General features: G+C 43.7%; 1 long non-coding RNA gene across 1 annotated transcript; it reads right to left on the bottom strand.

Annotated features, from left to right (window-relative positions):
- Window positions 1–271: 271 nt before the first annotated feature.
- LOC105740690 lies at window positions 272–11600 on the bottom strand. The gene is made up of 4 exons (XR_001116763.2): window positions 11407–11600; window positions 2425–2590; window positions 2025–2140; window positions 272–1296 (listed from the first exon to the last, which is right to left on the bottom strand). It is a non-coding gene; the product is annotated as an uncharacterized LOC105740690 (long non-coding RNA).
- Between the last annotated feature and the right edge of the window lie 12925 nt (window positions 11601–24525).

The following is a 24525-nucleotide window of genomic DNA, read 5'->3' as shown; positions in this document are numbered from 1 at the left end:
TGTGTTATTATCCTGTGGAGCTGGTGTTTCACAGAACAGAGTTGAGGGAGATAGTGAACTGTAGCAATCATTTTCAAATGTGTTCTTGCAACTGGCAGCATCAGCAATACCTCAGTTCTATGGAATCAGAGTATTGAGGGATAGAGCCCAGGAATTGGCACAATTAAAAAAATGCCCCAGGTGATTTGGCACTCAGCCAAGTTTGGAAGCCACTGAATTCAGCTAATTACATTCTACTATCAGTAAATGCCTTAGAAACATTAGTAATTTCAATCAAACATGAATTTCACCGTTTTTCTCCCCAAATCTAATAAGAGCATCAATCCTTGATCTTTCAAATAGGTCTCCGTTTCTTCTCACTATTCTGTTGAACTTGGGCAGCCTTTTTTATGTGGTCCCCATCAGAGCTGTCTTTTATCAAGTTGCATTTTGCTCTCAGGACTGACAGCATCTGGACATTAAATTAAAAATTACTTAGACATACTATTGGTGATAATGTTGGGCACTTTGTGACTCACCTCATACTGTTGTCCTTTGGAAAATTGTGGCTAGTCCTGACCAGGCATAGGTCTTCTTGTGGAGAGCATAGATCAGAAAGCATTAGAGACAGAGGAAAATGTTAACTAGTATTCTGTATACAAATGAGCCTGTAGGACACAGGGTTAAGCAAAATGATACAGCTTCCTTTTCTGCAGGACTTCTCAGAACCTTGAATATAGTAGTGGACACTGACTATCCTAAAGTGCAAATGAACTATAACTGCAAGTAGCCCAGGCTGGACAAGGAGGGAGGCCTTCCAAAGGGCATAGTTTCTAGGTGGTTAGTTTTGGACATCCTGATATATTTTGTCAGGGGCAGGAGCAAAGCTTTGGGGCAGCCTTCCTGAAGATCTGAGCTGAGGAAGGGTCAACATGGAGAAGTGAGTGTGAAGGGGGACGGTTGTTGGACATTGAGATCGATCCATTGATCTATTTTGATCAATGTCTGTCAATATCCTTATGTCCTGACTACCTGGTTCACCCTGTGGCTCTGAAAAGAACCACTTTGGTTTCTGATGTTCTGGAGGCACCAGACCCTCTAATGACCTGAGCACTTCCTGGCATCCATCACCAGTGTCACATATATGTCCCAGCCACACCATCCATCATGTCAAATTGTATGTAAAACTGTCTTCTCCATTATGAGCTACTGAAGGCAGGTCTTGTGTCTTATTCTTCTGTCGCCTCCTAGCATAGCACCAGGCACACTAGTTGTGTTGGTTAGTGTTTGTCAGTTCCATAAGGCCACCAGGATGCTCTGTTTTGTAGGAAAGGAAGAGAGGCAGCAGGAAAGCAGGCAAGGCAGCTTATACACTCTCAGGGATTAGAAGGAATCAGGAGAGGGCTCCAAGCCCCTGGGGCTGCACAGCCCATTTCTCTGCAGATTGCCACCACTAGAGAGCACAGTGCACCTAGGAACAGGGTCTGCCGAGTGTCTGGCTCCGGCCCAGCCCAGCTCTGCTCAGCCCCCCACCCCTCCTGGCAACACCGCAATGAGAAGCGGGATTTGGATGAGGCTCAGCCTTGCCTCAGACACTTTGCAATCTTAGGCCTAATTAAAACACCACAGACGGTTTGAACCCTGCATTAAAATTTGATGAGGAATTGATCAGCCAAGCAAACAGGAAATTTAGCTGTGAGTGAAGGTAATGTTTGCTCAAATGTGTAATGAGGCCCACGGGGAATATTTGTGGGGACCTCCGTCATGTCTGGAGTGGCTCCTGCTCTTCAGTTTCATTTTCCCTGTTTGCCTTTCGCCTCAAAACATCCCAAGATGCTTCCAGAGGGGAAAGGCAACACAGGGAAAGTTTTAGTTTCATAAGAATTTCCTTTGAAAACCCAAGGAAATCTAAAATCCTCAACTATGTACTGTAAAAATAGCACAGGAAAGGGCCAGACTTGGGTGGGAGTCCTGGCTCTGCCATTTGGCAGTTGGCATCCTTAGGTTGCAATATCTAATTTTATGATTAGTCACTGAGTACGTACTATGTGGCAGCCAGGGGTTAGACCCTGGGGATAGACTGCTGTGCAGAACTGTTTTGGTTCCTGCCTCTATGGGTAAACAGCTGAGTAAGAGAGGCTATGAGTCTCAATTTCCTTATCTGTAAAGTGGGAATATTTGTATGTTATCGTAGGGGGTTGTTGGATGAATTAAATGAGAACATGTATGCAAAATGCAGAGGACAGGGCTGGAATACATGTGTCAAGTGAAGGTTCCTCCATGTCCTTCTTCCCCATAACCTGCATCTGAAGTCTACACAAGGCTTTTCAGCTTTCCTTCTACTTAATGTCTCTGAAAGTGACCTAATAGGATATTCACTCACTTATATGTTCACCACTGGTGGGTGTAACTGAGGCCAAGGACACAGCAAGTCACAAGACTAACCTATTTCCCAGATTGGAATTGGATCAGAAGTTCTCTTAGAAAGAGATCAAATAGCAAGCATTCTTGGGTCATCTGGGATGAGAGGAGTCTCATTTGAGAACGTTGCTCCGAGGATTAGGGAGAAACATCAGAAGCTTAACGTTTCCTTTAGACACACCCGTGATACCTTAAGTGGGAGAACAGAGGAATCTGGAGAGGTTTTCCTTCCTTTCACGCATCCACGAAGATACTTTAACCTAATAGTAATGATGTGTATGTTGTGTGCTCAGCTTTCCCTTCCTCTTCAACATCCCAACTCCCAACCCAATGCCCACCCACTGCCGTTCCTATCCTTATCCCCAATCCCATCCCCACACCCATCCTCATACCCACGGTTACCCATTCCTATTCTTATCCCCACTCTCATTCCCACACTCATCCTAAGGCTCACTGTCACCTATTCCCATTCCTATTCTTATCCCCACTCGCATTCCCACTCCCATCCTAATGCCCACTGTTACCCATTGCTATTCTTATCCTTATCCCCACTCTCATTCCCACACTCATCCTGATGCCCACTGTCACCTATTCTTATTCCTATTCTTATCCCCACTCCCATTCCCACTCCCATCCTAATGCCCACTGTCATCCATTCCTGTTCCTATTCTTATCTCCCATTCACATGGCCATCCCAATGGCTACTGTCACTCATTTCTGTTCCTATTCTTATCCCAACGCCCATCCCAATGCTACTCATCCATGACCATTTCTTTACTCACCTCTACTCCTCCCCATCAATTTTCTTCACTGTTACCAACATCATAAATATTATCACCAAATATCCACATCACTGGTTTGGTAGGTGCAACCAGATTTGATTGCCCTTTCTTCTACTCATAGGATCTTACATAAGTTGATCATGTTTGTTAAATTTCTAGGATAACCCCCTTCTTTAATTCCAAGATGCATGCTTCCCGGTCTCACATGTTTTAACGTCTTTGAATTCAGAAAGTACCCCACAAAAAAATGCCAAAAGACAATTTCTAGCCACAGGTAGAAGAGTGAGCTGTGACAGTGTTGTTATTGCTTTAACATTGCAATAGACTGCTGGATTTTCAAAGATGGGAGAGCCTGGGTGACCAATTTTTATGTCCTGAAGAACCACTACTCAGATATTTACATAAGATCTAAGGAAAGCAATGGCTGATTTCCAAGTGTCTGAGTTTCATTAATAGGGAATTTCAAAACAAGGGAAAAACAAAAGCTTGAGTTTAATCAAATAGGAAATGAGGACAAAACCTTGATTTTCTTCAGTATGTTTCAGATGATGATGTTACTCCTAAAGTTCTTAAAATACAGAGCTTAGAATTAGGAAAAACAACATGGCACCCTGATACTAAGGGTAACTGCTCTTTGAGCACTGAGTAATTGAGTAATTTTCAATGACTTTGCTACTATAGGTTGAATATTTTTCATTTATAAAAGTCAATGAAAGTCTGGGAAAAGTATATACATTTATTTTGTATCTTGTCATCTAATGAGATATAAATTCATTAGTCTATCAAATTCTTGTATTATGTTTTCTAAATTTATAATATTTGCAAATGATACCTATTTTAATTCTTTATTTTCAATAGTTAATCACTTATTTCTGCCTCCTGCTTTATTCTATAGGCCAGAGCTTCCGTCAGAATCAGTGTATTCAGATTTCCTAATATTTAATTAATTTTGGTCATTATAACATTGTGATTTTTCTAGGAAATTACAGTTTTTTTAAAAATCAAGTCCATTGGTATATAGCTGTGCAGTATTTTCTGTATTAATTAAAAATTTCCCTCATATTTACTTTCATATCCCTTTATCCGTTCTTAAATTTATGTAACCCAAATGTTACAGTCTCATGAGGTCAGAGTCTCATTAAGAAAAAATCCTGCATTTTGAAGGTTCTGAGTTTCCATCTGACTGGGTCCATGTATCAGTCCTCCTTATTCTTGCCGCTAACATCATGCAGGTGTAAGTTCTATTAATTTTATAATCCCACTTCTTAAGGGTAACCACAACAAACATTTTGGAGTAGAAAACATCAGTCCTTTTTCTATACATATACAATATGTGTAAATATAATTTCATTTCTTACACAGTGGGATTATATTATATATTGTTCTATAACCTGTTTTTTTAATGTATCCCAAAATATGTTCTTTGTTGATTTCATAATATTCCACAATATGGGTGAACCATATGCTATTTGCTAATTTCTTTGTTGTTTCCTAGTCAGGTTGATCCATTTGTTTGCCACCGTAAGTCATATTATGATGAACACATTTGTAAATAAATATTTGTTCACATTTCTAATTATTTCCTTAGGATAAAATTGTTAAGTAGGCATGAATAATTTTTCAGCATCCTTGATACAGATTGCCAAATTACCCTTTAGGAATTTGTACTAATTTATACTCCCACCTGCAATCGATGAGTGGCTAGATTGCTCAACTGTCACCAACCTTGAGTTTTCTTTAATCTTTGCAAATTTAATAGATTACAAATGAAATCACATTGCTGCCTTAATTAGCATTTCTTTGATTATTAGTAGGATGAACCCTTTAAATCTTTGTAATTTATGGTTCTTCTCCTTTTTTGAGACAGGGTCTGGCTGTGTTGTCCAGGCTGGAGTGCAGTAGCTATTCACAGGTGTAATCATAGTGTACTGCAGCCTTGAACTCCTGGGCTCAAGTGATCCTCCCACCTCAGCTTCCCAAGTAGCTGGGATTATAGGTGCATGCCACTGCTCCTGGCTATCATTCCTCTTACATGAACTTTCTCTGTCTGTCCGTGGATCATGTTTCCCTAACTCAGCATTTGTTTTCTTACTGCTCTTAAGAGTGATCTAACCCGTAACCTTAAGGATATTAACTCTTCATGATATATGTTGAAATTTTTTTTTCTCAGTATGTTGTTGAATTTTTAATTTTTATAGTTAAGTCTATCAATATTTTTTGAAATTTATTTCTTCACTTCTCTTCTTAGTGAATTCTGTGATTAGATCAATATTGATTTCAGTTTTCTCCCAGAGGCTGGGCTGAGATTTTGGTGGGTTTGGCACAGAGCTCCTTACCCTAACCTCAATAGCAGAACAGGCCTCCTTTATTGGGAGAGGGAATCCTCTTTGAATGAGACTGCAGCTTTGGGAAGGAGGAAAATGGAGCAGCCATGAAAGATGGTTTGCTGTCCAGTTCATAAAGTCATCTGGCTCAGCCTGGTGATCTTTGGGTGGCATGCATACATTCTCAGCCCCGTCCTTCTGAGCTTCTGTTTCCTTCTTTCATGTAAATCATTAAGATTTAGTTCAGTGCATATTTGAGATGAGGCTCTAACAACATATGCAATATACAACAATATATATCAACAACAATATGTATTATTAAATACATATATGTCATCTCCCTGAAACCCTACAACAGCATAATGAGATAGATGGTGATACAATTTATAGAATAGGAAACTGAAGTTCAAGGGGGCCAGGCAATTTACTCAAGAACTCTGCCTTTGACATTGACCCAAATACTCTGCCTTGGTTAGTCCACTGGATGCAGTTGCAGTAAAGAGCTGGGAAGCTCCAAATCCCACCTACTTGATTGTAGAAAGGTCAGTCTCTTCCATGCTTCTGCTTTCCAAATGGCTTGGGGGATTTCTAGAGAAGCTTCCATGTGTTCATAAATCAGTCCTGTTGTCATTCTCTCCTTTTCCAGATAAACCTGGGATGACTAAGCCACACCCTGACGTTACAGCATCTTATCTCCCTGAGAGTGCCACCAGCAATGCCATCCCCAAGGGTAGCTGTTTCAGGTGTGGACCCTAACACTGGATTCGTGTACCCAGCTCTGATGCTGTCATCCCTCTTGTGGAGTGAGTAAAAGGACTTTCCTTCATTATGGGATGCTGGATTCTGTGGTTAGTTGCATTGGGACTTTGTAATTTGAAGGCTCTGTTGCAGCTGTGTGTTCCTAGTGGTTTCAAGGTGCATCTCCTTTAACTATCCAGGCAATAATGGTTGCAAGAGGTGACAAGGACAAAGAATGCTTCCTCCTTCTGGTTTATGCTCATTTGATGAATGTCTCATTGCAAAACTGTCCAGGCTCCAAAAATATTTTCCAGTTCTTATTCTTAGATTTTAAAACTTTTTCAGTGGTCTCCCTCCCTTCCTACTTCCTACCTCCCCTCCTCTCTCCCTACTTCCTTATCCCTCCCCGCCCCCACACAGCTTCCCACCCCAAATGCTCATATTGCAAATATGCAAATAACAATTAAGATTCCGGGTTATAAACAACAGAAAGAAACTTCACTGCATTTAGGTGAAAGGAAATCTGTTGGCAGGATGTTTGGGATCTCAGAATTGTTAGGCATCATGGACCAGGCTAGCTAAGAGCTCTGTAGATATATGAATCGGGACTCCCAGCAATCGTTTTATGGAAAGAAGGATCTGGTTGGGGCCCCTGTGCTATGCAGCAATGAATGGACTCTAGCCATTTCTTTCCACCTCTTCCTTTTTATGCCTAGATTAGAAGTCCCCATGGAGAGTGTAAGCCTTCTAACCTTCCTCCACAAGTCTGCCCCTACTCTGACTGTACTGGGCTAGAAGGAGGAGGATCATTTCTCTTTGGCTTCCCAAAGTTGAAGTGGTCACCTCTAATAACCCTCCCACCAAAGATATGCACAATGAAGAGAGGCAGTTTTCTTGGAGGAAACTAAAGAGAAGTAATAAACACTGGGCAGCTGCTACTCCTTCCACTTGCCTTGGAGAGTCTCTAAACCATTGACCTCTTAAATCTTTGCTGAGAAGTGGAACAAAACCATGGTGGGGATCCTTGGTGGAAAATCATCTATTGCCCAAACAATTGGGCTGGAAGGGGAAGTTTAGGTCAAGTAGAAGGCTGGAATTAGCCTCATCCATCCACATGGAGGCAGACTCCCTTCATCCCTTAGGCATTCAAGGCTGTGTTGGCCTCTTTATTTTAGTGTCTCTTCCTTCTCAGTGTTTGTTCTCCAGATCATGATTCCTCCCTGCCACCTGGCTTTATCCAGTTCACCCTAGTCTATCATACATTTAAAAAAATATCCTTGAACCTCAAGGAGGATTAGAGTTCCGTTTTTATTTTATAGGAGGGTAGGGTCTTAGTTCACATCCTTCTGAGAGGAGGACTTGGATGCAAGCTCATTTGTTTATCTGGAGGATGATCCCAGAAAATGGAGAAGTAGGGAAAGAAGAACAGGGGAGGAAGAAAAGCCAAACAAGCCAAACAAGTGGCATGCTGGTGAGTGTAAGATTATAGCTGTGGGCCACTTGGGGTCAATTCTGCTGGGGACCCACTGAAATAGTGTGTGGTATACACTGTAAAGTCTTCCCACTGGAGGGGGGAGGCTGGGACATCTATCCACTAATTCCTCTACCCCATCATCTGGAGATTGCATCTGGGGATATTTGTGCTTGCAGCAGGTTAACACACTCAAGGAGTGATAGATAAAGCCCTTAGGCAGAGAAGAAAGATGTAGGAAGAGGCATTAGAGGTGGGAAGTGCCAGTGTCCTGGAAATGTTTCCATCTGCCACTGCAAGTAACCCAGGTGGGCCAAGGGGATATTGGGCAGGATGTCAAGAGCATCTGCTACAGAGCAGGCTCTTTATCCACTGTGCAAATTCATCTCTGCAGGAGGCTGCCTAAGCACTGTTACAAGAAATTGATGGAAGACCACAGCGTCTTATCAGTCTTCCACATCCAGTGGGCTCTGTCTACTCTACCTTGTCCCTTTTTATTACTTTGTGTCAAAATTATTGTCAGAAATTAAGGTCATAAATAGGTAGCTTAAAAGTTTACATTCACATCTATTCCTGGGATCACACATATTTTGTGTACTTCTCACGCAGTTCTTTAATTTCTACCAGATTAATACATTGCCATAAAAGCAGCTTCCAAGTGCAGTAATAATCACAATAATCACTGTAAAATGTAATAGATAATTATATTGGTGAAGAATTATATTTAGCCATATGCCAATATAAGAATAATTATTGATTCATGTCTATCATTGTTATCTTCCCTCTAGCCTTTAGGCTATAGTTACCTGTCAGGATTAGTAGTGAGAAGTCTTTGGATGGATTTGGAAGGTTTGTCTGAGCCCTGGCAATGGGTAGGGCACCGATGACTAATGTGAATGGTCTCTAGTTTTGTTCTCTCTACAAATGAGCTATGGGACCTCAATAGGAACTGCACAACTTGCTTTGGAAATTGTCTGACTTGCACTGGTATTTTTGGATGACAGTTTTCCCACTGTTGATAGGCCTTTCTCTTTGCCAGCCTTTGTTGATTAGACCCATGCAACAAGAAAACTCATGCATCACTGGAATGCTCCAGTAGAGAGCATTCAGGATTGTGGGTTGGCTAATTGGTTGGGCAATAGACTATTTTCCACCAAGAATCCCTGCCATGGTTTTGTTCCACTTCTCAGCAAAGATTTAAGAGGTCAGTGGTTTAGAGACTTCTCCAAGGCATTGTTACTTTGACAAGATATACCAGGGTAATTGACTAGTTTGCACTTGGTATTATCATAAATAATTACAACAAAGCTATCCTTATCAAAACAAATGAACCAAGTAGTATGTCTGTTTTGCCGAACCCCATGTTCAAAGGGATTAGAAAGATTTAGAAATTAACCAAATCTGTCTTTGAGACACTGCCCCTGAATGAGAGACAGAGTATTGATTAGCATCCTGGAGAAAATGACATTGTAAACAGCTCTGGTTTAATGAAACATGATAGGGAAGTAGGGTAGCAAGACAGGGCTAGAATTCTGACCCTCCACTTACAAATATGCCCTTAGGTAAGATTTTTGCTTGGGTTTCTGTTACCCCATTGATGAGATAGGATAAAAATATGAGTCCTTCAGGAGTATCATAAACATGAAGTGAAAGAATGTATGAGCAAACACTTTGTAAATTCAATAATGGTATGTAGATGTTACATGCTCTTCCTGTTAAATATGATGTATAGCCCACTTCTTTCTACCCCCTTCCTGGTTTCTCTCTGAGGCAGAGATTCTCAACCTCAGCACTATTGACATTTGGAGCTGGATGACTCTTTGTTGTAGAGAGCTGTCCTGTGCATTGTAGAATGTTTGACAGCATCCCTGGTCTTTACCCACTAGATTCCAGTAACAGCCTCCTGGTCATGACCACTGAAAATATCCCTAGATGTTGTCATATGTTCCGGGGGGGGCAAAATAGACCTTCATTGAGGACCACTGCTCTGAGTGTAGAGAAGTTGATGAACATTTCCTGGAAATTCTTTGGACCTTGCCTCTTTACTAGGGGTGACATCCCTGTATGTTAAAAATGCTCACAGTCATTCTTTGCAAAAATTAATTCCAGGATGCCGGGGTGGATATATCAGCTCAGCCTAAGTTCCACTGTGGTAACAAACACTCCCCAAATCTCAGTGGCTATGTAATCCTCTCCTAAGAAGGGTCAGCACAGGTCACATAGCCAAATCCAACCTCAGTGGGATGGAAGACACAGAATTTTTCCCTGCAAAAGACAGTGAATATTTTGAAGAATAATACAATCTACTACCAGGAGTTAGTTGGTAGAACACAAGTCCTTTGTAGTCTACAGATATTGCCATTTTTCTCTCATATTTTCCTGGACTTTGTTTTTCCAGGTACCAGCCAGTTACTTCTTCCAGGTACTTTAGGCCCCAGGTACCAGCTGGTAGGGGCTCAGTCTCCATGTCTTGGGTCTCTTGGACTTCTCTTCTGACCTGACCAAAGCTCCATGTTGCGGTATTAGGCACATGTGCAGCTGATCATCAAGGGACCACTTTGATTCTCCTTTGCTTTTTTTTTTTTTTTTTGAGACAGAGTCTTGCTCTGTCGCCCAGGCTGGAGTGCAGTGGCGCAATCTCAGCTCACTGCAAGCTCCGCCTCCCAGGTTCACGCCATTCTCCTGCCTCAGCCTCTCCGAGTAGCTGGGACTACAGGCGCCCGCCACCACGCCCGGCTAATTTTTTGTATTTTTAGTAGAGACGGGGTTTCACCGTGGTCTCGATCTCCTGACCTCGTGATCTGCCCGCCTCGGCCTCCCAAAGTGCTGGGATTAGAAGCGTGAGCCACCGCGCCCGGCCGATTCTCCTTTGCTTTTGCACACATTTATGGCTCATGTAGAAACTTCTCAGAAAAAGCCTTCTAAGGGTTTCAGGCACAGAGGTGGCTAAATAGATCTGCAATCTGTAAAGATGTTGCAGCATGCTTGGTTGAAAAGTCAAGCAGTCGGTTAGTCATTTACTTGGAGTGTTAGTATAATGACAGTCACTTGGTTGAGCTGATTTTGTCACTTAACTGCTGGAGACTGTCTACTGCTTAACTAACCAGCATAACCTTCCTCCCTGGTGACACAGCTGGAGTGTGTCAGAAATCCTATCACTTCAGTAGTGGGACTATGGAAATGAATCTTATAGTGGGGCTGAAGGTCACAATGGATGACAATGAAGGGTTTCTAAACCTGGATGCATAGGCTAAACTGGTCTGTTCATGACATGGTGTTGCCCAGTTATTGAGGCAAATGCAATCACATTTTACCATTTATAAAACACTTTCATATCTACAGTCTTCCCTGAAGGTGCTTCTTCCTCTTTTATCCACCTGGAAAACTCCTATTCACCCTTCAAGAGCCCTCTTAGATGTAACCTTCCCTGATGGCATGCTCCTCTCCATCATTATACAGTTGGTTGCTCCATCCTCTGTGCTGTCACAATAGTATCCTCCTCCTTCTGGTCTGTGAAGTTACCAGGCAAAGGAGATTGCTCTGCTGGTCCTTGTATCCCAGGAATTCACCATTGCTCCTGGCATTGGAAATACATGCAGGAACATGGCTGGTTTACTAGACAGTTTACCCAAATTTTTACCATGACTCTGTATGCCATTAAAAAAAGGGAGATTTAGAAAGATTTACTCACTTGCCTCAAGTCTCACAGCTGCCAATTAACTCTTTGTTGTAGAGAGCTGTCTGGTGATTGATGGAATTTAGCAATCTCAAGACACTTGGCTTCCCTTTTGTTTTCCAGTAAAATTTGAGTCTTCTGGGCACTGATTTTAGATTGGTACAAGAGACAGTGATTGGATGCAGTTTTAGCTGTTCTAAAGAACTGAGTGATATAACTTTGTGACCCAGGGCTTAGTTTATTATGTCAGAAAGACCTGAGTTTGAATCCCAGCCCCTCCACTTACTAGCTGTGTGGCTTTAGGTGAGTTACTTAACCTTTCTGTGTCTCAGTTTCTTCATTTCTAAAATTGGAATCACAATAATGCCTATCTCATGAGATTATTTTTAAGGATTACATGAAATAGCATATTTAAGTGGTTTTAGCATGTTGCCAGTTATGTAGTACACACTGAATAATTCCTAGTTTTTAATACCGTTTTTATTTCTACTTCTCGAACAGTATATTCTGTTTTATGTTGATGTATTGGATCCTTCCTTCTTTCCTTTGGTGAACTTTGTTGCATGTCTTCTTTGCCATGTATTGATGTCAAAAAGAATCCTTAAAATGACAATACCCAGTTGCATGATTAATACCACTTTTCGAGTGCTTAATTCATTTGAGCCCAACATCCATTGATCAAAATCAATAATCAATGACAGGCATTATTTCATTTAATCTTCATCACAACGTTATTAGGTAGACCTCATTTCTTCCCATTATATAGAGGGGAATACTGAGACTCAGAGTAATTAGCTGAGGGTTTAAGGGAAGAATGGATTGAAGCCGGGTGGGCTCAGACATCCGGGGAGGGAGCAGAGGAGTCCAGCAGTGTGTTGAGCCTTGGTCCTGTCCTGGCCCTGTGGTCTGTAAGAAGGAAGAAAGCCACCTCCATGGGTGCCAGTAGCTGCTGTTTTCTTGACACTTGTTTTGCTGCTGAAGGAAAAGTACAAGGTACTCTCCCTAGCTGACTCTCCAGGGTCAGTGGAGATTCTTGAGGGTCAGTGGACCAAAACGGACCTCCAGAGTCAGGGTCATTATTGAGGGTCAGTGGACCAAGGTCAAGAGGCCTTGGGAGTTGTTCTGCAGGGTGTGGCATGGTTCCTGCCCACCATTTCCCTTCTGGGAAGGGAGAGGGCAATTCTGAGGAACAAAGAAGTTCAGAAGCCACCAGAGGGAGCAGAATCCTGTTCTGCCTCCTTGATCTACCAGAGAACTGATCACTAATTAACAAAGCCCAGCATCAGATTCTCTTCACGCTGCCAAAGCACAAGCAAAAAGTTAAAAGTTCCCTCTGTCATCCACATGGGACTGTCCAATACATAAATAAGGCAGAGACTCGTGTTGAGTGTCTGCGATGTGCACCTTCCTGACCGAATTCCATGAATTCTCTCAATAACGCTAAGAGGTGGGAAATAGTCATGTCCCCATTGCACAGATTCAACAGTATATTCATTCATGCATCAAGCATGTTTTCAGTGATTCTATGTGCCAGACGTGTGCTGGGCACTGGAATACAAAGGTGAACAAGACAGCTGGGGCTTGGGGCTTAGAGAGGTGAGGCCACTTGCCAAGTCACAGAGCTAAGTAAGCAGTGGAGCTGGGATGTGTCCCCTGCAGAGTCTGAGCGCTCACCTGTTATGCAGCAGTAGTAGTCTGGCTGAGATCCCTGGGCTTTCTTCACCTCAGTTTCCATATGCAGATACCAGCAGTAAGTCATATGTGGCGTGCTTGCCTTCAGCACACATTTCCTCAGTGACCACCTGGGCTCAGACCCTACCCAGAAGGAGTTTATGCTCTAGCAAAAGAGATGGGCATGTACACAGTTGGTCAGCCATGTGCCAAGGCAGATTGTGATAAAATCAAGAGCTGAGAATAGAGCATTAACTCTCACTGGGGTACATGTCTTTAGAGGCCAAGTGACAAGCCTAAGGCTTCTAGTGAGGTTTGGGCAGGCTGATGACCTGAATTCAGCTTTTCTAGTGCTGGCGGAGGTGTTTCTGTTTCTTGGTTTTGCAAATACGAAAAGACCACTGGATGTCTATAATTTCCACTTGTTTCAAGAGAGGTCACTGCATACCTGATTTAAAAAATGCCTTCTGAGTTTCTGCCAGCGCGAGTGAATGCTCAGCTGATAAACAGCCCCAATGCTGGATGAGGGCATAGAGTCCCCTGGGTCCTGCTGTGCAGGCCATGGTCAGGATTACAAACAGAAGCCCTTCATTACTAGGCATATCTTAGCTTGTCCTGTAGAGTCTTCTTTCTTTGGTGAGCCACTTAAACTAGCACTTTTCATACTTCATTGTGCATGGGATCTTGTTAAAATGCAGATTCTGATCCAGTCGGTTTGGGACAGAGCCTGCTAACAAGCTCTCAAGTGATACGATGCCGATTGTTTATGGACCACACTTTGCGTTGCAAGGATGTAGGCCAGTATCTCCAAACTGGTTTCCATATAACTTTAGTGTTCGGTAAGATGTTTGTTTTGCCATGTTAAATAAGTTTGGGAAATATTAGGTTAAAGTTAAGTGAGCTTTTTCACTGCAGGACTTCTCAGAACTTTTAACATGTTATTGTGCACCTGTCTCTCCAAGACTTGGATGGAGTATACAGTTTCCCAGATTTTACCAGGAAACCCCAATTTTTGCCCAAGTCCTTCCCAAGAGTAGCCATTTAGTTGTGTGTTTTGGAACACAGCTCAGACATCACTGCTCTGGGCTTTCTCATTCTGGAAGCTTTTTGCTCTCCATGCCAATGTATTTTCTTCCATGCTTCATCTTCCTCCAGTTTCTGCATATGTTTCCTTTCTTAGCCTGGAGATAATTCATTAAAGCAATTCTCCCACTCCCTGCCTCCCTCTTCAGATACACCTTTCCACCTCCTAACACCCTGACTAAAAAACACCATCAATATTTCATAAACTCACAGTGACAAATTTATTTTAATGTGGTCCACCGAGAGCCAGAGATTGATTGGTCCCTCAGAAGCGTGACACGTTTCAAAGCAGGATATTCATGGTGTGTTTTAGTGCCTACATTAGTCAGAGAGGAGCGGAGCCCGGATTTATCATCGTTATGACTTTCTCGGTATCTATTCTCTTCTAGCCACTGGCAGCAACTCTCTGAATACTCCCTATTGATTGGTTTTGTGTCTTTAAAATGTGCTGGCTAGGGAGGAGAGGGGGGCTCGGGTCTCTATCAAATTGAGCCTAGCTTGCTGGAGTTTCTGCATATTGGGAGATGGTGTTTGGGTGAAGCCAACTCTAATTCTCTTGGTTTTCACTCATGAGGGCATTGAAAAAAGGGGCTAATCTCCTTGATTTCCGGAGAGTATTAGTGATTGGAAAATGGGACAAATATGTGCGGTGACTGTTTTGCCAGCTGACTTTGCAAGCCTGCCCCACTGGCTGAGCAGGTCATAATAAGTCCTTGACATCCAGGGTCCTGAGGCTTGACAATCTGATGAGGTTTTATTTTGTTGTTGTTGTTGTTTCCCCCCTCCCCTTACCCCCAACCTTTTAGGACAGGTACAGAGTAGGGTCAAAATTGTGCTTAAATTTAGAAAATCTCTTCCTCTCACAGATTAAATAATAATTATAATGACAAGTGACATTTGTTGAGCACTTACAATGTGCCCAATACAGTGGGACATGCATTACAGACATAATTTCTTTTCATAATAATCCTGGGAGGAAGAAATTATTATTTCCATTTTACAGATGAGGAAACTGAGGGTTAGAGAGTTAAGTGGCTGGCCCAAAGCCGTGCAGCTGGTATGTGGTTTAGTGAAAACTAAAGCCCAGGTCCAGCCAACTTTACATGCTAGCTCTTAATCCATAGGCCTGACTGGCTTTCTAAGTGAAGCAGCCCAGGTAACCTGCTGTTGCCTAATTGATAAGCTATAATTAATATGTTCTTACTTATTCATCCTTACTGATTCAGAAGGTAAGATCTTTCTTCAACAATACTCTTGGGCTAATTTGAGTTTCCATCTGACTTTCTGAGTAAATAAGCTGTTGCTCTTTTTATTTTTATTTATTTATTTATTTTCTTGAGACAGAGTCTTGCTCTGTTGCCCAGGCTAGAGTGAAGTGGCACGATCTTGGCTCACTGCAAGCTCTGCCTCCTGGGTTTGCGCCATTCTCCCTCCTCAGCCTCCCGAGTAGCTGGGACTACAGGCACCCGCCACCATGCCCGGCTAATTTTGTTTTTGTGTTTTTAGTAGAGATGGGGTTTCACCATATTAGCCAGGATGGTCTTGATCTCCTGACCTTGTGATCCTCCTGCCTTGGCCTCCCAAAGTGCTGGGATTACAGGCATGAGCCACTGCGCCTGGCTGCTATTGCTCTTTTAAATTACCCCAGTTTCTCATTAATTGAGATCTCCTCAGATTAATATGAATTAATGAGACCCTATCGTATTGCCACATTGCTAAAAGTTGCATTTAGTCATATGTGGCATGCTTGTCTTCAGTACACATTTCCTCAGTGCCCACCTGGACACAAGCCCTACCCAGACAGAGTTTATGCTCTAGCAAAGAGACAGGCATGTACACAGCTGGCCAGCCACGCACCAAGGCAGATTGGGATAAGACTGAGGGGCACTGTGTAATTGGAGAGCTAAGGATAGAGCGGTTAACTCTCACTGGGATAAATCTGGGAATATCGTATTGTGAAATATCAATTGTGTGGGGCCTGGAAAACATGAAAAAAGATTTAAAGAAGCAGCGAGCGTTCTGAGGATGCTCCTCCAGGGAAGTGTCGTTAACAGAGATGCAGTAGAAGGTGGAAACATGTTGTGTATGTTAGGGACATATGACTCAGATGACTAGAAAATTTAGAGAGACACCCTTTGAGTTCATCCTTCCTTGTTGTATGGATAAACATGATAACACACTTTCTCCCCTCATATGGATGAGGGTGCATTAAGCAAAATGACTGTGAAACAAATCCTCGTTCCACTTGGCCTCCATTAGGAAGTCAAAGATACATATCTGGGAGGGAGAAAAAAATCCTCCAGCAGATTGAACTGAGGCATATTGAGCAGTTGAGGCAGCAAGCAGTTAATCCTGGTGACTATAGACAGTAGCCATCTCTGTGCAGTGGGGTGCATGGGCCTCTACTTAGCAGTCACCTTCCCACCGAATCATTTTGAAGGGGTTTTGCCAACTCTAGGGTTTCCCCTGAAACTAAGACCATCCCCTTGCTCTAGACAACAGAATTTCTTTCATACTTAGGCAACCTTTGACTTCTTATTTTTGCGATCCGGAATTTAGCTGCTGCTTTTTGCCAGGACATAACAGAAACACATTGAGAGAGTTGGCTCACTAGGGCTCTGAATTCCTGCGAATGCTTTTCATTCTTTCTTTTCTGGAGAAGGGAATGAAGATTAGGGATACCAGCTCCTGTCTTGGAGTTACTGTAAAATCCAATCATAACCATTTCTAGGAGGGTTTCTCAGTGGGTGGTCTGCAGATGACCTGCATCATACACACCTGGGGTATCATATGAGTAAAAATTCCCAGCTTAAGACCTGGGTGTGGGGCCCAGAAATCTGTATTAAACAAAAACCAAACACCAACAAACTAATCAGAGGTCTTAATGGTCAGAGATGCGATGAGTGGTTGGGTAATTTTGCCCTGTATACCACTGAGGGCTCCATTTACATAATAGACAGGCAGCCCCTAGATTTGTGCAGTGCAAAACCTGTGCAACAGTTCATGGCAGCTTTGCATCGCAGAATCACCGTGGTGAGATATTCTGGCATTGGGATGTATCAAGTCCAAAAGTTAGCATTTTTTTCTGATTTATTCTGCCTCACCATCTACTGGGCATGTCAGAGATCCCTGGGGCCCAGGGTAGAGCAGCTACAGAGGCCTTATACAAACCTCATTCTTTAAAGGAAGACCCCACCAGAGTGTTCATCTGTAGTAAATTGTCAGGTAGATTGGGGCATTTTGGAAAGATTCTTCATCACCAAATAAAATGTGTTTGCTTTTTTTTTGTTATTTATTTATTTATTTATCTATTTATTTATCGAGACAAAGTCTCGCTCTGTTGCCCAGGCTGGAGTGCAGTGGTGCGATCTCAGCTCACTGCAACCTCCACCTCTGGGTTCAAGCGATTCTTACTTCTGGACTTGATGCTTGAATTCAGCAGCACATGGAGGATTTGCACCCTATTTTCTGTCTGTGAAGCTGCCAATAGGCCCAGGATTCCTCAAGACCACGTTCGGAAATGCTGCCCCATCATCCCCCGATAAAGTTGACAAAGCTCAGCCGGAAGCAATTCTGATGCAGAGGAGAGTACACAGGACCAGAAGACCAGTGTTTGGATCATGACCCATCACTTACTGGCTATGTTATCTTGGATACATTATTAAAATTCTCTGGACCTTGGTTATGCCATCCGTGAAATGGGGACAAGTATTCTCACTTCCTGGGCAGATGGAGAGAATGCAATGTGCTAACAAATGAAGAGTGACTATCACAGTAAACAGTATTTCCTTCCTTTATTCAAGCATGTGAGGGGCTAAAATGCATCAGGCATGTGCTAAACATGGGGAAAGTAATGGCAGATGAATCCACAGGGCTGCTATTGTCAGATCACAGGGTTGATTGGAAAGACTGAAAGTGAAGAAGTCAACACATAAATATAGTCCAGAGAGAAATATGTGCCAGGTGGAAAATCAGGGCTGCTTTAAAATGGATTATTGGGGAAAGCTTCTGGGAGGAGGTAGTATTTGATCTGAGACCTGAATGATGAGAGTATGTGAAGAAGATAGGCACAGAGCAGGGGGTGAGCATTTCAGATGGAGGGCATAGCTTGTGTGAAGACCCTGAGGCAAGGGCTAGTATGATGCACTGGAGAAACGGAAAGACTGCTGCTGTGGCTGGAATACAGAACGAGAGAAGACTAGAGAAGACTGACATGGAACGGAGCATGGGGATCAGGCAAGGGGTTTATAGTCTCTTCTTAGTGTAGTTGGAAGTAGATTCAGAGGTAATGCTACTTTTCCTTTTCCCTTCAAGACTCAGCTGCTTGATTCATGCCTTATATCAGTTAAGAATGTTTGTAGCAGCTGGGAGCGGTGGCTCATACCTGTAATCACAGCACTTTGGGAGGCTGAGGTGAGCAGATCACGAGGTCAGGAGATCAAGACCATCCTGGCCAACATGGTGAAACCCTGTCTCTACTAAAATACAAAAATTAGCTGGGCGTGGTTGCAGTGAGCAGAAATCACACCACTGCACTCCAGCCTGGCAACAGAGCAAAACTCCATCTCAAAAAAAAAAAAAAAAGTTTGTAGCTACAAGTAACAGGAAATATAACAAAGTTGTCTTAAATAAGCAAGGATGTGTTCTTCTCACATAACAATATGTCTAGAGGTATGAAGATGCTGGTCCTGGTTCAGCAGCTCAACAATGTCCCGTCTCTGGGCTGGCCTCCCTGTGATTCTCTTGGCGTTGCCCTCCTGGTCACAAGATAGCTGCCATAGCTTCAATCATGACATCCTTACACCATGGTCGGGGCAGGAAGCAAGAGCCAGTGTGGGAGCAGACAGTTTCTCTTCACTTGCCTCTTTTTCATAAGGTCAGATAAACTTTCCTTTAGCAGATCCCTTTGAGTCATATTAGAGTGGAGTGATATCCTGGGGTCCGAGCATCTCCACCTGATGAAGAAAGGTGGAGTTTTACTGGCAAGAAAAAAGTGCAGGGCTGGTAATCACAGTGATCTCCAAATTCCCCATGTTTTCACCTACCTCCCTGAGTGAAGGCTACAGAATTTTAAGTTTTGCCTCCAACTAGGATCAGCAGCCCTCAGAGTAAATTTCAGTCTTCTTGGAAGCTCCTATAAGACTTTCTCATTTTTCTCTGGCACCACACAGGCCACTTGTCCCTCTTGCTCTCTAGCAAGTCGAAGGCACAGGATTTAATTAAAAGCAAAACTTGCTATAAGTCTTTTTAATTGTAATAGAAAAAAGCTGCCTGTTTTATAAAGGTGACAGTTTGCAAACACAAGTGTGAACGTATTCCTACCTCACTTGTTGGCAGCCCCATCAGAGAGTGGTAGGGTGGTGCAAGGAGATGGATCTGGTGTGAATGACTTGTTCCTGCAGTGAAGGATGCAACCTGAATTCCTCCTGAGGAGTGCCAGCAACACTTGTCGTCAGGTCCACTTAGCTAATGAGATCCAAGGTGCAGCCTCCAGTACCGTCGTTTCTCTCCAGCCTTCAGACTTGCCTGGAAGAAAGGTGCAGTTCCCTCTCATATTGGAGAACTGGGACATCTATGACACACTGCAGAAGCCAGACTGTCTTTCACTCAGGCCTGAGTTTAGTGGTGATGCAAATCGTTCATTCTGTCCCCAGGATGCTTTCCAACATTCATGTTTTTAAAGGTCAATCTAGGCCGGGCAAGGTGGCTCACGCCTGTAATCCCGGCACATTGGAAGGCCGAGGCAGCCAGATCACCTGAGGTCAGGAGTTCAAGATCAGCCTGGCCAACATGGTGAAACCTTGTCTCTACGAAAATACAAAATCATTAGCCGGGCATGATGGCGGGCACCTGTAATCCCAGCTACTCGAGAGGCTGAGGCAGGAGAATCGCTTGAACCTGGGAGGCAGAGGTTGCAATGAGACGAGATTATGCCACTGCACTCCAGCCTGGGCGACAGAGCGAGACTCCATCTCAAAAAAATTAATGCCAGTCTGCTGGCTGGGGAGCTGTATTTGCATTCTTCTCCTGGATGTTGGGTCAGTGTAGATTCAGCTGTGGTGTACTCATGGGAGGCCACTGCATCTTCTGCGGGGGAAGGCTGAGTCTCTCTCAATCTCGTTTTGCAGAGAGATGTCTGGAGTGTAGAAACCTAGGAAACATTCAGCTGCAGAGAATAGTGACTCAAATAAGTCCAGACAGAAAGAGGATTTACTGAAGACATCTGGGTCTCTCGAAAAAAATCATATGCAGGAGCCATACGTGGGCTTCTCTTGCATCTCTGCTGTATCTCTCTTTCTAGAGATCTGATTGCTTTGCAAGCCTCCCAAATTCTCAGCCTTCCGGACTTCTTTCTCAGTTTTCTGTGCTGATTCTAGCCTTGCCTCCATCTGACCTTGCTATTCAACTGCTCATTCATTTATTAATTCAATGATTCATTAATTTATCAAATAATCACAGAATTACATGTATAATCACAAATGGAGACACCTCCTGCAAAGGAAAGGATTAATGGTGTTCTACAGCCATATGCTTCAGTTTTTGTATCTCAGTTCCCACCATTTTGGATGGAGAATATGATTGGCCCAGCCTGCAACACCTGGTCCAATCAGCAATGGCCGAGGGGTGATGAGGTTGCACAGGGCCAGGCCTGTGAATGGAGCATATTATCTAAGCCTGGGGTATGGGGTGGGAGGAAACGTTTGACATCTCTTTTACAGGAAGAGCTTCAGATGAGATGTCCACAGAGTTACCTTGGATGGAATCTGACCCACTTCAGGCTTAGTTCTCAGAAAAGCATCACTAATTATATGGCCAAACAGGCTCAGGGGTTTGCATTCTAGATGTTTGGTTTGATTCTCACTGGCTGCAAATGACCAGCCTGACTCACTGGACAGAGCATTCTGCGTTCCAGGTGCCAGGTGTGGGCAGGTGTCCAGCTGCAGATGGGCCTCTGCTGACATCCTGGCCACAGGCTGAGTGGCTGTACTGAAGGGAACACCAAGTCTTTGATTCCATGAGGTCCCTCCTTCACTGAAATGAGGTGATGGCACAGGCACCCCAGGATGGAAGGCAGTAATAAGCACTGAAACCCGGCTGTACAGCTTTCCCAACATTTCATGCCAAAGCTTTGAGTATAAACTGAGCAGCACGACAAGAACAGATGTGAAGGAATCTTTCATCTGCCCATTCACCAGGCTTTGATGGAGGATGGACCATGGCTGACTGAGTCCCAGGCACGGAGAGTCTTGAGGAGTTCATGACAGCCTTCCCCAGCCCACAGTGTTTCCCTCCTTGAGGGAGTTAAGTAATGGTGTGAGGCAGCCAGAGTCTAGGCCCACAGCAGTGGAGCCATGTGCTCCTTGCATTCCAGGACTGGCTGCCTGAGGCTGGGGCTTGCAGGAGGGCTGTATACAGAGGGCTGAGGGCAATCATTCAGGGTTCCGAGGGTCATGGGAGGCCTGGCTAGGGGTGGGGGGTCCATCTCTAGCAGCCCACACCTGACTCTTCACTTTACTCCACCCACTTCTGTTCTCTGCAGCCAAGGAGAGGTGGACTTCCTTGTTCTGCCTGGTTCTCCCCATGTGCTACCAGCTAATAGGCTGCGGCTGTATTTCAGAAGAGTTGCCACAAGGAAAACTTAGCCTGTAAGTCAAGCACTTTAGCTCCCCAGGCGTGAAAAACAACACTCTTTATCTCTGGCCATGCCTGGCTTTGTGAGCTGTGTCTAACGGCCTCAGAAGGAGATATACCACTGCACTGTCAGAGTGGTCCTGGGATTTCTGTTAGCAGGTGGCCCTCCATCTACAGGTATGGAAAGGGCTGGAGTTGGAGTCTTGGCCTGTGATATGTTTGCCTTCAAATAAGTGTCCTAAAAAATCTGTTTAACATTAAACAAAACAAAAGGAAAAACAGGAAACAAAATAAAAACAAAACCAAAAATCATTACTGGATTTTTGGGAGTGTGAAAAGAAACTTCATGAAAAGAATTTACACAGTGCTTGGCCCCTAGTAAGGGTTCAATCAATATTAGTTGTTATTCCTATTGTAATTATATTGATTTAGCTAAACATTTCAGGCACAATGCCACTGTTCTTCCCAGCCCATGTCAGTCTAGATCTCTATTGCTGGCATTTGCCCTGGTCTGTTTTGTTGTTGTCTCATGTACTAGCCCAGGAATCCTCTGGGATTGGAGACCCCATCTGTACCCGCCCCCTTGTCTGTATTTGGGGCTTGCTTCCACAGGCAGAATCTGGGATCTGTACCATGATAGAGAAGCTTTGAATATCACCAAAGGTAAAGTCTTGCCTGGCTGGTGCTCAGCTGCCTGGTTAGCCTCAGCTGAAGTTCTAACTCTTCTAGGAAGCATCCCTGAAAAGTATCCCCCTTTCTGCTTCAGTCCACTTTTAAAAAGCCCCTGTGTATGGAATATTGTATTCGCCAAAGTGGGCAGCAATAATATTTCCCATTCCATATGCCTTTTTACAATATGACTTTGTCACTTTTTCCAGTGAGTGGTAGGGTCATCTCTTCTTGAGCCTTAGTGAATCTTTGGCTAACAGACTAGTGCAGATCGATGCTCTGTGGCTTCAGAGGCTGTGCCATTGAAATGCCACTCAGCTTCCACCTTGCTCTCTTGGGATGCTTACTCTGGGAACCAGCCACCATACTGAGAGTGAGCCCAAATTAACTTATTTTGAGAGACCACATGGAGAAGTAATGTGCACTATTCCAGCTGACTGTCCAGCTGGGGTCCAAACTGACAGTCAGCATCAACTGCCAATCATGTGAATGCAATACTTCCAGACCAGGGTCAGCAAACATTTCTGTAAAGGACGGGATAGCAAATATTTTTGGCTTTGCAGGCCATACAGTTTCTGTTGCAACTATTTGACTCTGCTGTCATAGGGCAAAAATAGCTATAGACAATATATAAACAGATGGGCATGGCTGGATTTGGCTCACAAACTGTAGTTTGCCATCTCATGCTCTAAATGACTCCTACCCCAGCCATTGAGTCACTGTCATCCTCCCAGCCTTCCCTGTTGAGCTTCTGCCTGAATTTCTCATGCACAGATGCCATGAGTTGCTTTCTGCTGTGACGTTTTGAGGTGGTTTGAATGTAGCAATAGCACCTGGATCCCTCCGTATCTCTGTTGTTTTATGATTATCTGTTTTATGATTCCTATGCCTATCTCTCCTTCTAGCTCTGAGATTCCCAAAGGTAGGTACTAGCTCTTCCTCCTCTGCCTCCTCTTCAGCAGATCTAGTACCAGAGTGGCAGGTGTCGTGTCATGCACTTTACATGGATTGCCATCTTTAGTCTTCCCAACCATTATTACATCTCTGTTTTACAAATAAACACAGTGAATCTCTGGGAGGTCAGTGAATTGCCCCAAGTGACTCAGAAACACACTCTCCTCAATTCCAGGGCCCAGAATTTTATCCATGAGACCATCTAGCCTCAACGTTCATGGCATAAAATAAAGGTGTGGGAGCCTGTGAAACACCCACCCACTCGACTGAAAACAAAATCTGAGTCCAGAGGCCACACATGCTCAATCCCAACTCCACTCTCCATGCCTTGCAGAGTTCCTGGGCACAGGGGATTGATATAGTTTGGATGTTTGTCCCCTCCAAATCTCATGCTGAGATGTAATCCTTAGTGTAAGAGGTGAGGTCTGGTGGGGAGTGTTTGGGTCATGCAGGCGGATCCCTCATGGGTTAGCGCTGTTCCTGCAAAGTGATCTGGTTGTTTAAAGTGTGTGGCACCTCCCCTTGATCTCTGTTGCTCCTGTTTTCACCAATTGAGTCACCTGCCCCTCTTCTGTCTTCTGTCATAAGTTAAAGCTCCCTGAGGTCTCACCAGAAGCCAAGTAAATGCTGGTGCCATGCTTCCTGTGCAGCCTGCAGAACTGTGAGCCAATTAAACCTCTTTTCTTCATAAATTACTCAGTATCAAGTGTCAGATTTTTCTTTATAGCAATACAAGAATGACAACACAGGGTCGTACAGTAAATTTTGGTTGAGTGAGCAAATGAGTGACTAGTGCACATCACATTAGGTTTCCCATTTGGTTAATGTCAGAGTCAGGTGGGCTAATGTTGGGGCACATTCCTGGGTAGACCATTTACTTCAATGAATAAGCCTTGTGCAGATATGGTTGGCAGCCTCTCTGTATCCCCTCTGCCTACTCTAGCAGGTGCCTGCAGACAGTTCCATAAATGCCAATGGTGTTTATGTTTCTCTCTGCCTCAGTGCATGCATAGCCCAAGGGAGTGGCTCAGTTTGCAAGTAGAACTGGTCAGAAGGGTGGGATAACCATCCCAAGATCAGCCAACAACCAATGAGGGTTGGGATTTGGTGGGTAAGTACCCTAAC

This window comes from Nomascus leucogenys, chromosome 13, assembly GCF_006542625.1.
Source record: "Nomascus leucogenys isolate Asia chromosome 13, Asia_NLE_v1, whole genome shotgun sequence".
Taxonomy (NCBI): Eukaryota; Metazoa; Chordata; class Mammalia; order Primates; family Hylobatidae; genus Nomascus; species Nomascus leucogenys.
The sequence above is the reverse complement of the archived record's forward strand: the minus strand, read 5'-3'. Positions and strand labels throughout refer to the sequence as shown.